The sequence below is a fragment of the Pituophis catenifer genome, unplaced genomic scaffold (genome assembly GCF_029215685.1).
Source record: "Pituophis catenifer annectens isolate HBS135680 unplaced genomic scaffold, rPitCat1.0.hap2 SCAF_2, whole genome shotgun sequence".
NCBI classification, from domain to species: domain Eukaryota; kingdom Metazoa; phylum Chordata; class Lepidosauria; order Squamata; family Colubridae; genus Pituophis; species Pituophis catenifer.
The window spans coordinates 155010766-155023546 of record NW_027256882.1 but is presented as its reverse complement, the minus strand read 5'-3'; positions in this window follow the sequence as shown (position 1 = coordinate 155023546).

Sequence of the window (12781 nt, the reverse complement as noted above, 5' to 3'; positions counted from 1 at the left end):
ATCAAGTGGACCTCTTTATAGACCATTTAAAATGTTATCCAATAACATTGTTTAAATGTTAATCAAGTGACAGTGCCGACAATATTATTGTCCATGTTCCATCTAAGTTATATTGCCTCCAAAACAATCATATTAATAAAATAAAGGAGAAGAAAGAATTTTACAATCAAGAAAGATGGTGGTAACAAGATAAATCTGGTAGAAATTTCCCATTGTTAATAGGATTTTTTTTAAAAAAAACCAATTTTAAAGAAAAAAGGATAAGAAAAGTACATCCACTACTGGGAAAGTTCCCCCATACAGTGCTTGGATCTGATGTTGCTCATCAGGAAGGATAGAAGAGCCTTGGTGGCGCAGCAGACTAAAGCACTGTTAAGTAACACCAGCTGTTCAAATCTCACCAGGCTCAAGGTTGACTCAACCTTCCATCCTTTCAAGGTAGGTAAAATAAGGACCTGGTTTGTGGGGGCAATAAGCTGACTTTGTATAAAAAAGAACACCGCTTGGGGGGGGCAAAAGCCCTACTAAGCAGGTATATACAAAAGTATGAAGGCTATTGCTTAACGCATTGTAAGCCGCCCTGAGTCTCCGGAGAAGGGCAGCATATAAATCGAACCAATAAAGAAATAAATAAATAGCTCAGCAGAGAAACAATAAGAATTTGTGAGGTAAAATTTAATAATAAGTACATAACTGGGAACATCTAGTTTTTAAAAAAGGACACTGAAGAGGTTTCAAACATAAAACTAACAAATGACTATCATAATTGGCCAATGAACAAGATGACTATCGTAAAAAAGTGTGAGGAAGGTTTCCTTCAGGAAGGAAGTAATAGAGAAATCAAGGGAATAAAAAGGAAAGGAAATTAAAAAGAGAGAGCATTCCCTCATGAAGGCATGTTTGTAGAAGAGATTCAGCTTCTTCTCCAAAACAAATACAGGTAGTCCTCAATTTACAACCACAGTTGAGCCCAACATTTCTGCTGCTAAGAGAGACATTCGTTAAGTGAGTTTTACCCCATTTTGCAACCTTTCTTGCCACAGTTGTCAAGTGAATCACTGCAATCATTAAATTAGGGACATGGTTGTTAAGTGAATCTGGCTTCCCCATTGACTTTGCTTGTCAGAAGGTCGCAAAAGGTGATCATATGACCCCAGGACAATGCAACCCTCATAAATATGAGTCAGTTATGAAGCATATGAATTTTGATTGTGTGACCATGGGGATGCTGCAACAGTCGTAAATATGTAAAATGATCAAACTCATAGGTCACTTTTTCAGTGCCTTTGTAACTTTGAATGGTCACTAAATGAACTGTTGTAAATCAAAGACTACTTGTATTAAAAGAACATTTTAGAGAGAGAGTTGAGAAAATAGATGCAACCAAACAGAATACAGTAGAACTCTGATCGCGAACGCTTCTGACCACAAGCAAATCGGGTTCCGACCAAAAAATTCACTTTTTTTTTTTAAACCAATTTCCCCTTCTGGGCCATTTTTTTTGTAAGTACCAAACTTCTAAAATTAGGTTTGGGCCACGATTAAATCGGTTTGCGACCAAAGTTAGGGAACGAATCATGATCGTGACCAGAGGTTCTACTGCTTGGAATATCTGAAAGGGAAACTATATAGTGAAGAGAGCTAGAAATGGAAAAACTGAGAGAAAAGAGAAACAAATAACATATGGGAGAGAGATATTTCAGCAAAATATACAACAACCTATTAAATGCCACCATCATACTGCCTTTTACTTGGTTTTTTTTTAATTGACTATTTTTAATATTTTAATATTTATGATTTTATTGCAAGCCACCTAGAATTGCTTTTTACAATTTTTCATTGTAAACTGCCCAGATTTGCTTTTTACAGTTTTTATTATAAACCACCCAGAGTGAGATAGGTGGCATATATATTTTATAAATAAATAAATAATTCCCAAATATTTTACCATATATATGCCTATATTGTTCCCAACAATATTGAAAGAGCTGCCAAGAGATGGGAAGTCTAAGAAAAAGAGTTTATGAAATTTGTCCCTAACCTTAAAAAGTACAAGAGAGAACTAGCAGAAATCTGTGATGGTATTTTTTAGACTCTTATGAGCTATTCAAACAAGCAGTTTATAAGAAATTTTAAATTTGTCCTGCTTTGTTTAGAAAATATAACACCTTAAAAATGAAAATATGACAATATTTTATTGAATTTGCCTCACAATAAATCAGTCCCTGAAATGGAGAGAAGGAGCTTAGTGGTATTTGCTGGAGAAGATAATAATAAAAATAGTAGGGCTATACTAATTTTATTTACAGTGACCTCATTAGCTGGAGGTGAAAGTTAAGGAACTGGCAATTGACATACTTTAAAAGTATTAGTGATAGTAGCTCAATTAGTTCTGAATGAAGAAAAATCCCCAATTAGTTCTGAATGAAGAAAAATTATCAAGTTAATTAATTAGAAATGAGAAAAAGATTGAATTATATAGAATGAAGAAAACGGTAAGACTTAACAAAGCGTCTTTCCAAAATCAGGGAAGACTTAAAAGTAATGATGAGGTTTGCATAGCAAAATCTATCCAGATCATATGATACCCAGATCATTGGTACAATAAGAAAGCTAGGCTTATAAAGTTCTAAACAGGGAATAATGATCTTCCTTCCCCTTAAAACCAATAATATACACTGTAGAATCAAGTAAATCTGTTTATAAGCCATTTTAAATTATTTAGTAAAGATCAATTAATTACAACACTTTGATTAATTGTTAACCAAATAATTGTGTTCTCCTATGCCTTTTCCAGATTTCTGGATAATGATATTCTGTTGTGATTCTATTTTTGTGATAGATCCTCGTTCGGAATAAATTCTTCTTGGGAATCTATTTATTTATTAATGATTAGTCTATTGATCTTACTGAATGGGTAGTTTAATTCTATTAACTGAACATCTCAGCCAAGCATATCCCAACAAATGTAATTGATATATAGAGTCTGGCTATAGATGATAGATTTGGTGGTATATTCTGGATAGAACCTGGAAGTAGGTAGGGTATGCATGGCAATTGTAGGTTTCTTATGTAATGGGATGTTTATCTCTCCAATGTGTAGTTTATAACTCTGGTTTTAGCCAAAGGGATCATTGATCTTTGTTGCTGAAAGTTGTGTGGATGTTGTTAAGATCAGGATGGAATTTGATGAGAAATTCATTTCCATGAGTCCAGATAATGCAAATATTATCAATGAATCTCAACTAAGGAGAAAAGTTGAGAATATATTGTTCTAGATCAGCCATGAAGATGTTGACATATTGTGGAATCATATGTGTGGCAGTACCACAGATTTGCAGATATATGTTATTGCCAACTGTAAAATAGTTATTGACAAGTATAAAACACAGTCTGATAATGTTTACAACGGCTTGAAGTCCCTATTTGGTGGGGGCAGGTGATAGTCTATAGTGCTTGAATATCCATGGTGGCTAAAGTGATATTTTTAGAGTGGATGATCCAATGGATTTCAGTATTCTTAGAAAGTCTGTGTTGCCTTGGTGGCTGAAAGGGATGTAATAGTGCAGTGATGGCAAACCATTTTGCCATTGCGTGCCAGGACGGGGGGGGGGGGTTCGTGCGCACACGTGCCCACATCCATAATTCTATGCGCCCTGCCCCCGTGCATGTGCAGGCGACCCCCCCACCCCCCCTGCTCCTGGCACGCAATGGCACGGTTGGCCTGTTTTTTGCTCTCCCCAGCCTCCAGAGCCTTTCTAGGAGTCTGGGGAGGGCGAAAACAGCCTTTCCCACCCATCCCCAGAGACCCCCCCAGAGGTCCCACTGGAAGTTGGCAAACTTTCTGGCCTCTGAAGAGCCTCCGTGTGTGTGTGTGTGTGTGTGTGTGTGTGTGTGTGTGTGTGTGTGTAGAAGGGCGTTTTCGCTCTCCCCAGACTCCTAGAAAGGCTCTGGAGGCTGGGGAGAGCAAAAAAGTGAAAAATGGGCCTTCCCCACCACCTCTGAAGGTCCTCCAGAGGCAGGAAACAGCCTGTTTCCCTACTTGTGGTGGGCCCAGAAGGCCTGAAAATCAGCTGGCCGGCACGCACATGTGTACCGGAGCTGAGCTCACGTGCCCACCAATATGGCTACATGTGCCACCTGTTGCACATGTGCCATATGTTCGCCATCATGGTAATAGTGTATTTCACATTAAATCTCCTATCATAGCCATATTTTCCTAGAAGGGGAGTCTTCATTATTTTTACTTATTGAAGCTAAAGTTTTCTTTTTATGTAGCATATATAAACCATCCAGATTCAGATTATAATAAGAAAATGAAAGAAAATTCTTGCAGAACAATTTCTGAACTTGTACAGACAGAGCCTGGTATGCAGGCAATTGTTAACGAGAGTAAACTGAGATCAGTTCCTAGGCACTGCCAACAGGGGTGAAAAAACCTGTAGCCTTCCAAAGGATACTGAATATTTCTCTCAGCAGCCTCATTAAGCATGTATACCATACAGGTAGTTGTAATTCATCAATATTTGGACATTGGAAAGCAACAGGTTCCTCACCTTTGTGTCCAGCCAGGATACTATATTCCAAAGCATTTAATATATTTAGATTCACAATTGCTTTACAATGCCTCATTACCATTCAATAGTAATTTATTTGATTCCCATTTGGATATTCTAGAGCAGTGATGGCGAAACTATGGCACACATATTTATGACCATTGCAGAGTCCCAGGGTCATGTGATCATCTTTTGTGACCTTCTGACAAGCAGAGTCAATGGGAAAGCCAGATTCATTTAACAACCTTGTTACTAACTTAACAACTGCAGTGATTCACTTAACAGTGGCAAGAAAGGTCGTAAAATGGGGCAACATTCACTTAACAACTGTCTCACTGAGCAACAAAAATTTTGAGCTCAGTTGTGGTCGTAATTAGAGGGTTACCTGTACTGTTTTTATAAATAACTCAAGGCAACAAACTTAGCCTTCCTTTCTCCTGTTTTCCTCACAACAGCCCAGTGAAGTAAGAGGCTGAGAGAGAGTGACTGGCCAAAGTCACCTAGCCAGCTTTCATTCCTAAGGCGTGACTAGAACTAAGTCTCCAATTTTCTAGCCCTGGTGGTTTAACCATTAGATCAAACTGGTTTTCTTGAAATATAGAGATACCACTATATTAGCAAAAAGTAAGGAGGAGCTCATTATGGAAACTGAAAAAAAACAGTTTTAATTAGATAAGCTACTTAGATACTTAGTAAACTTAGAGTTGATAGTAAGAAAGTGAAAATACTAGAGTTTTGTATTCTGGACTCAAAACAGATAAAAAAGTTTTCTAGGGAAGTAAATAAAAGGTAAATTCTAAGAAGGAAGGTAATGGCAAATAAAACAAAAAGAACATTATGTCCTGACAAGATCAGAACAGTTAGAAACATTCATTTATCTATTACTAAATTTATATAGATGCCCAACTCACACACAGTGATTCCAGGCAGCATAGATGAAAGAGATTTCAGGAGTGTCCTGGAAGAACTACAAATGATTAATAAAGACAGCAAGATGACAAGACTTTGTCCATTCAGCCTTCATGAGCAGCTGAGTCTGAGTTGAAGGTGTCTAATTTTCTGAGGAATCTGATTCTATATGACATTTGAATTTATGTCTTTACTTTTGTTTCTACAGTAGTGATATAAAGAGCCAAACTATTTTTGTTTAGAAATGTTGCCTGCAGGGGAGGGTTTCAAAACCCATCGCTACCTGTTTGCTCGTGGGCGCTCACACATTACAATTCTGCACATGTGCAGAAGTGTCCGTGCAGGTGGGCGGAGCCTCCCACCGCCTCCTCTACCGGTTCACCTGATCCAGGGCGAACCGGTAGCAACCCACCACTGGTTGCCTGGCAGGGCAAAATCTAAGATTGTTTGATTGATCTGATTTGATTTGTGTGCTGCCCATCTCATCTAGAGGCTTCCTACAATTACCCTCTCTGTTCCTATTCCTTTTCATCCTTTATTCTTTTTCTTTTTAAAGACTATCTCGAACAATTGGATATGCACAACACTCACTATCAAAATGTGATTGGTTATTTTATATTGTGTTATGAAACTTAAGGAATATGGGTAGCTATAAAGTCTGGTGATTTGCACAAATTCAGGCAAATTCAGGTTAATTTAATAAACCACATCTTACCGTAGGTACTTGTGGGTTAGAATGTTATGTGAACATGCACTGTATGATTATTGGGCTGGAAATATATTTGAACTGTATAGCAGATCCTCGACTTATGACTATAATGGAGCCTGCTCATCTTGATTGTAAGTTGTGATGGTCATAAAGTAGATCACCCACATGACCAACCTGATTTTATGACCTTTTTTGCAATGGTCATTAAATGAACACTACAGTCATAAAGTTGGGTCATTTTTGTAGAAAAACCAGAAATAAATGCTGGTTTGCAGCAAATCCTTCATAAAATCCAGTCATGTGAATGTGAGACATTGCAAATGGCCGCAAATGTGGGCAGGTTGCTGAGTGCCCAGTGTGTGGTCATGTGATTACAGGCAGGAGGAAACAGCCATTTGAATTTTGAATCCAGATTGTAAGTACCTTTAGAGAAGTATGTTATAGCTTTAAATGGTCACTACATGAGTGGTCTTAAGTCAAGGACTATCTGCATACACTGAATTTTCATAGGTTTGGATTGTAGGCAGTTATGACTGCAATCATAATTATGTTTTTCTTAGGCTATGTTAATAGCCTAATTGAGCTATTAACATTACTAAATGACCATGGTTTGAAAGAGATCTTAACTTTTGGTATCTTCATATTGTACATTTTTTCTCCAACCTGGTAGGAAGCAAATATTCAGGGAAAGAAAAAACAAGTGTTTCCTTGGGGAAAAAAAGTTTAGCAATTGGGATGGCAGGAAAAGACTATCTGTTTGGGAGAATGTTTTCTTCCCTTGTCCCTTCCAGTTGTGTTCTGGTTCTGAGGAGAGAAATGGCAAAGGGTCAAGTAGAGTCACAAAACAGAAGGCTTGCCATGTAGGCAATATGCAATTAGTTTCCGTTATTGGCTCAGGCTGAAGCAAGTGAGATATTCATTCCTGAATCATGCTCTTGATTAAACTCTTCTTTACTTGAGATATAAATAATTTGAGATATGCCTTCTACCAGTGGTGGGTTTCAAATTTTTTTACTACCGGTTCTGTAGGTGTGGCTTGGTGGGTGTGGCATGGCTTGGTGGGTGTGGCATGGCTTGGTGGGTGTGGCTTGATGGGCATGGCAGGGGAAGGATACTGTAAAATCTCCATTATCATCCCACTCCAGAGGAAGGATATTGCAAAATCTCAATTCCCACCCCACTCTGGGGCCAGCCAGAGGTGGCATTTGCCAGTTTTCCAAACTACTCAAAATTTCTGCTACCGGTTCTCCAGAATCTGTCAGAACCTGCTGAAACCCACCTCTGCCTTCTACAGAGTATCCTCAAAAGTGAGAGAAAAAAAATCAGGAAATGGATGAAAATTAATAAAGAGTGATTCCCTTTGGCTTAGAGCTAAAGTGATAAAATAAGTCAGTACAACTCCTTTCCTTTTGAATTAGGCATAAGGGAATTGAAACTAGTCCTGCCCATTTCCTGACATCTTAAAAGACTTTGTAAACAAATCTTGAGAGATTTTATTTGTGCTACCTACTCAGTTTAGTCGTAAATAGCACTTCAAAGTTGCAACTCAGAATTTCCTTCCATTATCTTTGTACTTAGCATAGAAGCTGGAGACAAAATATCCGTATCTTCACTTGGCTTTCCCACCTTTTTTCCCCATTTTCATCCTGTCCCTGAATTCAGTCAGATTACAATGCAGCAGGGTGTAGAAGATACATAAAATGACTGAACCTATTACACCATAATGCAAGAAAATACGTCTGAAAAAGTATGGAAAGCTTGGCTGCAATTTTTACTTATATCAGGTTGTGCCCTAAAATACAGATGTATTGGGCATGGATTTGGTTACTTACACACAAACACACAATATTCTTCTTTTGGACCCTATGAATACGTAGCTACTAGAATTCTTTTTCAATAGGAAGTAAGTCAATTGTTCTTTTGCTTTCAGTTACTAAACTCTAGACCAGGGGTGTCAAACTCACGGCCTGTGGGCCAGATGCGTCACATGCTGGCCCTGCCCCCACCCGGTTTAGCAAAGGGGGGGGGAAAGTCCCGATATGTCATGTGACGGTGCAAGTTTGACACTCCTGCTCTAGACAAAATGTATTCAAAGTGTATACTAAAAGATGAGAAATCTTAATGGTAAAGATAAAGAGGTCCTGATTCAAAGCTTCCTTCACTTACTTGAACTGTATATAATGTTTATAGCTGATGTTCTTTCTTCCTATACATTCTGTCAAAGATTTTCCAAGACTTCATTACCCTTACAGGCTTATTTATTGATGTAAGAAGTTTCAGTATTTATTTCAATAATCTATTTTGAATTGGATGTTACATTTATATTAAAAGTAAACTGAAACTGATACTTTTATATTAAAAATAAACTTCGATAAACTGAAATTTATTTCCTCACTGTTTGCCATGAGTGAGAGCTAGTTTGATGTAGTGGTGAAAGTGTGAATTCTAGTCCCACTTTAGCAGGGGTGAAATCCAGCAGGTTCTGACAGATTCTGGAGAAACGGTAGCAGAAATTTTGAGTAGTTTGGAAAACTGGCAAATGCCACCTCTTGCTGGCCCCAGAGTGGGGTGGGAATTGAGATTTTGCAATATCCTTCCTCTGGAGTGGGATGGGAATGGAGATTTTGCAGTTTCCTTCTCCTGCCACACTCACCCAAGCCACGCCCACCAGGCCACACCACACCACACACACCAAGCCACGCCCACAGAACCGGTAGTAAAAAAAATTGGATTTCACCACTGCACCTTAGTTATAAAAGCTGGTTGAATGCCTTTGGGTCAGTTACACATTCTCAGCTCAACTCTCCTCACGGGGGTTGTTGTGGGGAAAACAGGAGGAATATCAGGTATGTTCCCAATCTTAAGTTATTTGTAAAAATAATAAAGGAAATAAAAACAAATCTAAGCTAAAAAAAAGAGAGTATGATTACAATATTTTGTCTAAAATTAATTGTTCGAATACTGTTAAGATATATTAAATCTTCCATAGAAGGAATCCTTGTCCTAAGGTTGCAAATTTAGGAATAAAATAACAAGCAAGGATATTGCTCTCTCATTTTTCCATTCTCTGGTGAATTTAATTATTATTTCTAAATTAAGCCCTAACTTAATTTGAAGGGTACTCTCGTGTTGTATAATTAACTGAACATTTTCTCATTAGTAATTACATTTCTGAAATATTTAAATATGACAATTTTATATGTGAACTTCCACAAAAAAATTGGATTTTCAACTTTTCTGATTATGTCAGTGAACATAATCATTGTGAGGGAGGTAATGAGAGAATACCTACATTTAGAGAATAATGTGGAAAAAGAAGGTTTGAGAAACCATCTATGCACGTTATGGCAATGAATTCCATAGTTCTGCACTATATATAGGAAGGAAGAAACATAATGATGATAGGGATAGTAGATTGAGATTTGCGTGTATGCTATCACATTTTTATTACCATGATCTCATTTTTATGTATAGATAGGAGAATATTTAACTAATTTGTATCTCCATCATTACCTTTACTTATCTTATCAATAATCTTATATTGTCATTTATATTTCACATACAGTACTCTGGACAGCTTACAATAAGTAGATAAAAAACTAAAATCACATATACTGTAGTACAAAAAACAAAAACACACAGCAGTCAGAATCAGAAAACAATTGTTAACATAGTCAGAAGATAGGCTCTGATACACACCTAAAGCCAAGTTTCCAAGTCCTTGAGGAAGGTCAAAAAGGTTGGAGCCAATTTGATATGTAATTTGTCCCTATCAGCTATGCATATAATACTGAATATTATAATTTATATTTTCTTTCTAGAATACTCTAAAGACTTAGGTGCCTCATAAATACTATAAATAGGTATTTAATTGTATAATAATGTGTAAATCCTTATACACTGGCTGTTTTCCACACCATACATTAAACCAAAAAGATATTTTATAATCTATGCTGTGATTATGTATGCATAGTATGGTGTCGGAAGAAATGTCCATCTGGGTTCAGTTCCAAGTGGGAAGAAAGACACTGGAAACCTGGAGACTGCTTGGAAAGATGGTTTAATGATGAACAGTATCACATGGTTTGAGGTCCTGGGCAAAAAGAGCACATGGGTGAGAGAGGGGGAGATATTTTTACCCTCTTTGAACTTGCTTCCTGTTCCTGTGGCAAGAAATGTATCCTGATTGGTTGTCAGACTCCTATGTTTGGTTGAATTTTGCTGGGTGATGTAATCTTCCCAGGTGCCATATGATGAGATGGGTAGAGGACTAATCCTATTATGTCCAGAGGGTGAAGGTCTTTTATGTTGTAGATAAGCTGGCCCAGCCTTTTGTCTTGTAAATAACCAAAATATCTGCTGGGGGCAGGGAGCTTAGGCTAAGTTTCTATCTTAAGATTTCTTTTTCTCTTTTAGGGGAAATATTCTGCCTTTTTAATATTTCCTAGAATATTTCATTTTTCTAGGAGAAGGTGGGTGCTAACTTCCTACAATGGACTCTTGTGTTATCTGAATGGTGAGGCCACTATTTCAAGTACCTGGAAAACAAAGTCTGTTGACAAAATATGTAATATGAACATACTATAGTTGTAAGTAGATACTAAAACTCTGATTGCATTTTTAGAACCACCATACTGAAATTATAGAAAAGTAAAAGTAATTTATAGTATTGTTATAAATATTGTAGTGATCAAGTACAGCTGTCATTTGTGATTTTTGGCTATCAACCGGTTTTTGTTTATCTTTAATCTTTCCCAATCTACTGGGCTCCAGATAACTGGCAGTTGTGCAAAATAAGGAACATAGAAATTATATCTTAAGTCATGTGGAAGGCTCCAAGTAGGAGAAATTCTGTAGTTTAAGAGAGAGTAAACAGATAATTGTAGAGGACATTTTGCACCTACTCAATCCTTTTAACTAGCCCTTCAATCCTATATCCTGCAATATCATATCAAACCAATTTCTCTTCTCTTCTTCTAGCAGTGTACTTAATGGAAAAACAGCTTAAGATAGAGTCCTGGTTTAATCAATTATTACATGGGAATTTAAGGAAGAAACAAAAACAAACAAGAAAAAACTGGTAGAGCAAGCTTTGGAAATGCATGCTTTTAATTCAGTGCAAAAGCAGACATTACATTTTTGGAGGAAATGGAATATACTTTCCTCCCAAAAGCCAATATTCATAACAGTCATAGTATATGTTGCTTAATATTTATGCTGACCTAGAAAATAACTAAATTAGCTAAAAGGTGGCATTGTCCCCAATGCTTTAATTCTATTAACTTGTGCCTAAGGAACACCATGAGATCAAAACACTACGTAAATAGTAGGGCTGATCATATAAGGGTCAAGCTAGCATTACTGTATGTTCTATCATGTTTCTTCATTATCAACTTTTTTTAATTTAAAAAGTACTGTAATGAAATAAAGATTCTAGGTCAATGTAATTGCAAGCATTCCATACTACTGCCAAAGGCAATGTTGTAATTAAGCATAAACTGTGATGTTCCGGTATAAACATTTAACATTGTCAGGTGTTTCCTCTGTTCTTAATCATTGTGCTGTAGTGATGGGGATTTATTCATTTTGCTTGTTTCAATATTGATCTCTTCCCATTAAACATGCTTATTAAATTTTCTTAATGTAAGTTTTATTCTATTGCTGTTAGCCAGCTGCATCTGCAAACTACAATAATTTCATCAATGACTTCAGGATTAAAATAAATTAGATATAGATCAGGTTTACAGACAATAGAGTATGCTGCCATTCAGATTTGTTGAGTCATAATTCATGGGAACAGGTGCTGAACATGTTTTCTGGGAATATGGAAGTCCTAATCCAACATGCGTTCAGAGCCCTATTATTGTACAGCCAGAGCATCACATACACTCCAGCCATTGTAATGCAGTTTCTGAACTCCTGGACTGGATGAGACTAAATTAGTCTAAAACAACAATACGATACCTAACTATTGCCTATGTTTGATCATTATGAATGTTTTTATTCTAGTAGAATGTGGTCACTTCAAATATTTACTTATGCAGAATCCTTCTGCTCCAATAATATAAATCCTGATTTATTTCATTCCTGTTGCAAAATCATTCTGTACACCATGTTCCTAGAGGCACAATCTTCTGAGGAGAAAAATCTCAGAGGAGGAGATGGGTACAGCTAAGCCAGCTACAAATGGCCTCAGGCATGGCACTTCTGTTTTTCCTCTAAATGATTGCATAAAGGCCATTGTTTCAATATATGTGGGCGAAAGTATATGACAGTGTCTTAGGACACATTTGTGGCTGAAGTTATTCCTGTTTGTTTTTTAATTTTTACTGGAGAAAGATTGCAGTGTTTATTTTCTGAAAATGTCACTTTCTAAAAGTTGTTTATAAAATGCTTAATGTTGTGAAAAACTTATTTTCCCAGCAGAGAGGAAAACATGATTAAAATGCTCAGGGACATTCTACACACATTCCCTTTAATTATATACTGGATTATATAGTGCCTCCGGCAGCATGAAAGACATGCTGAATTGTGCCTTGACTGGGTCACAAATCCTATAGAATTCAGTAGGAACTACTGGCAAATAAGCCACCCTTCACTTGGATAA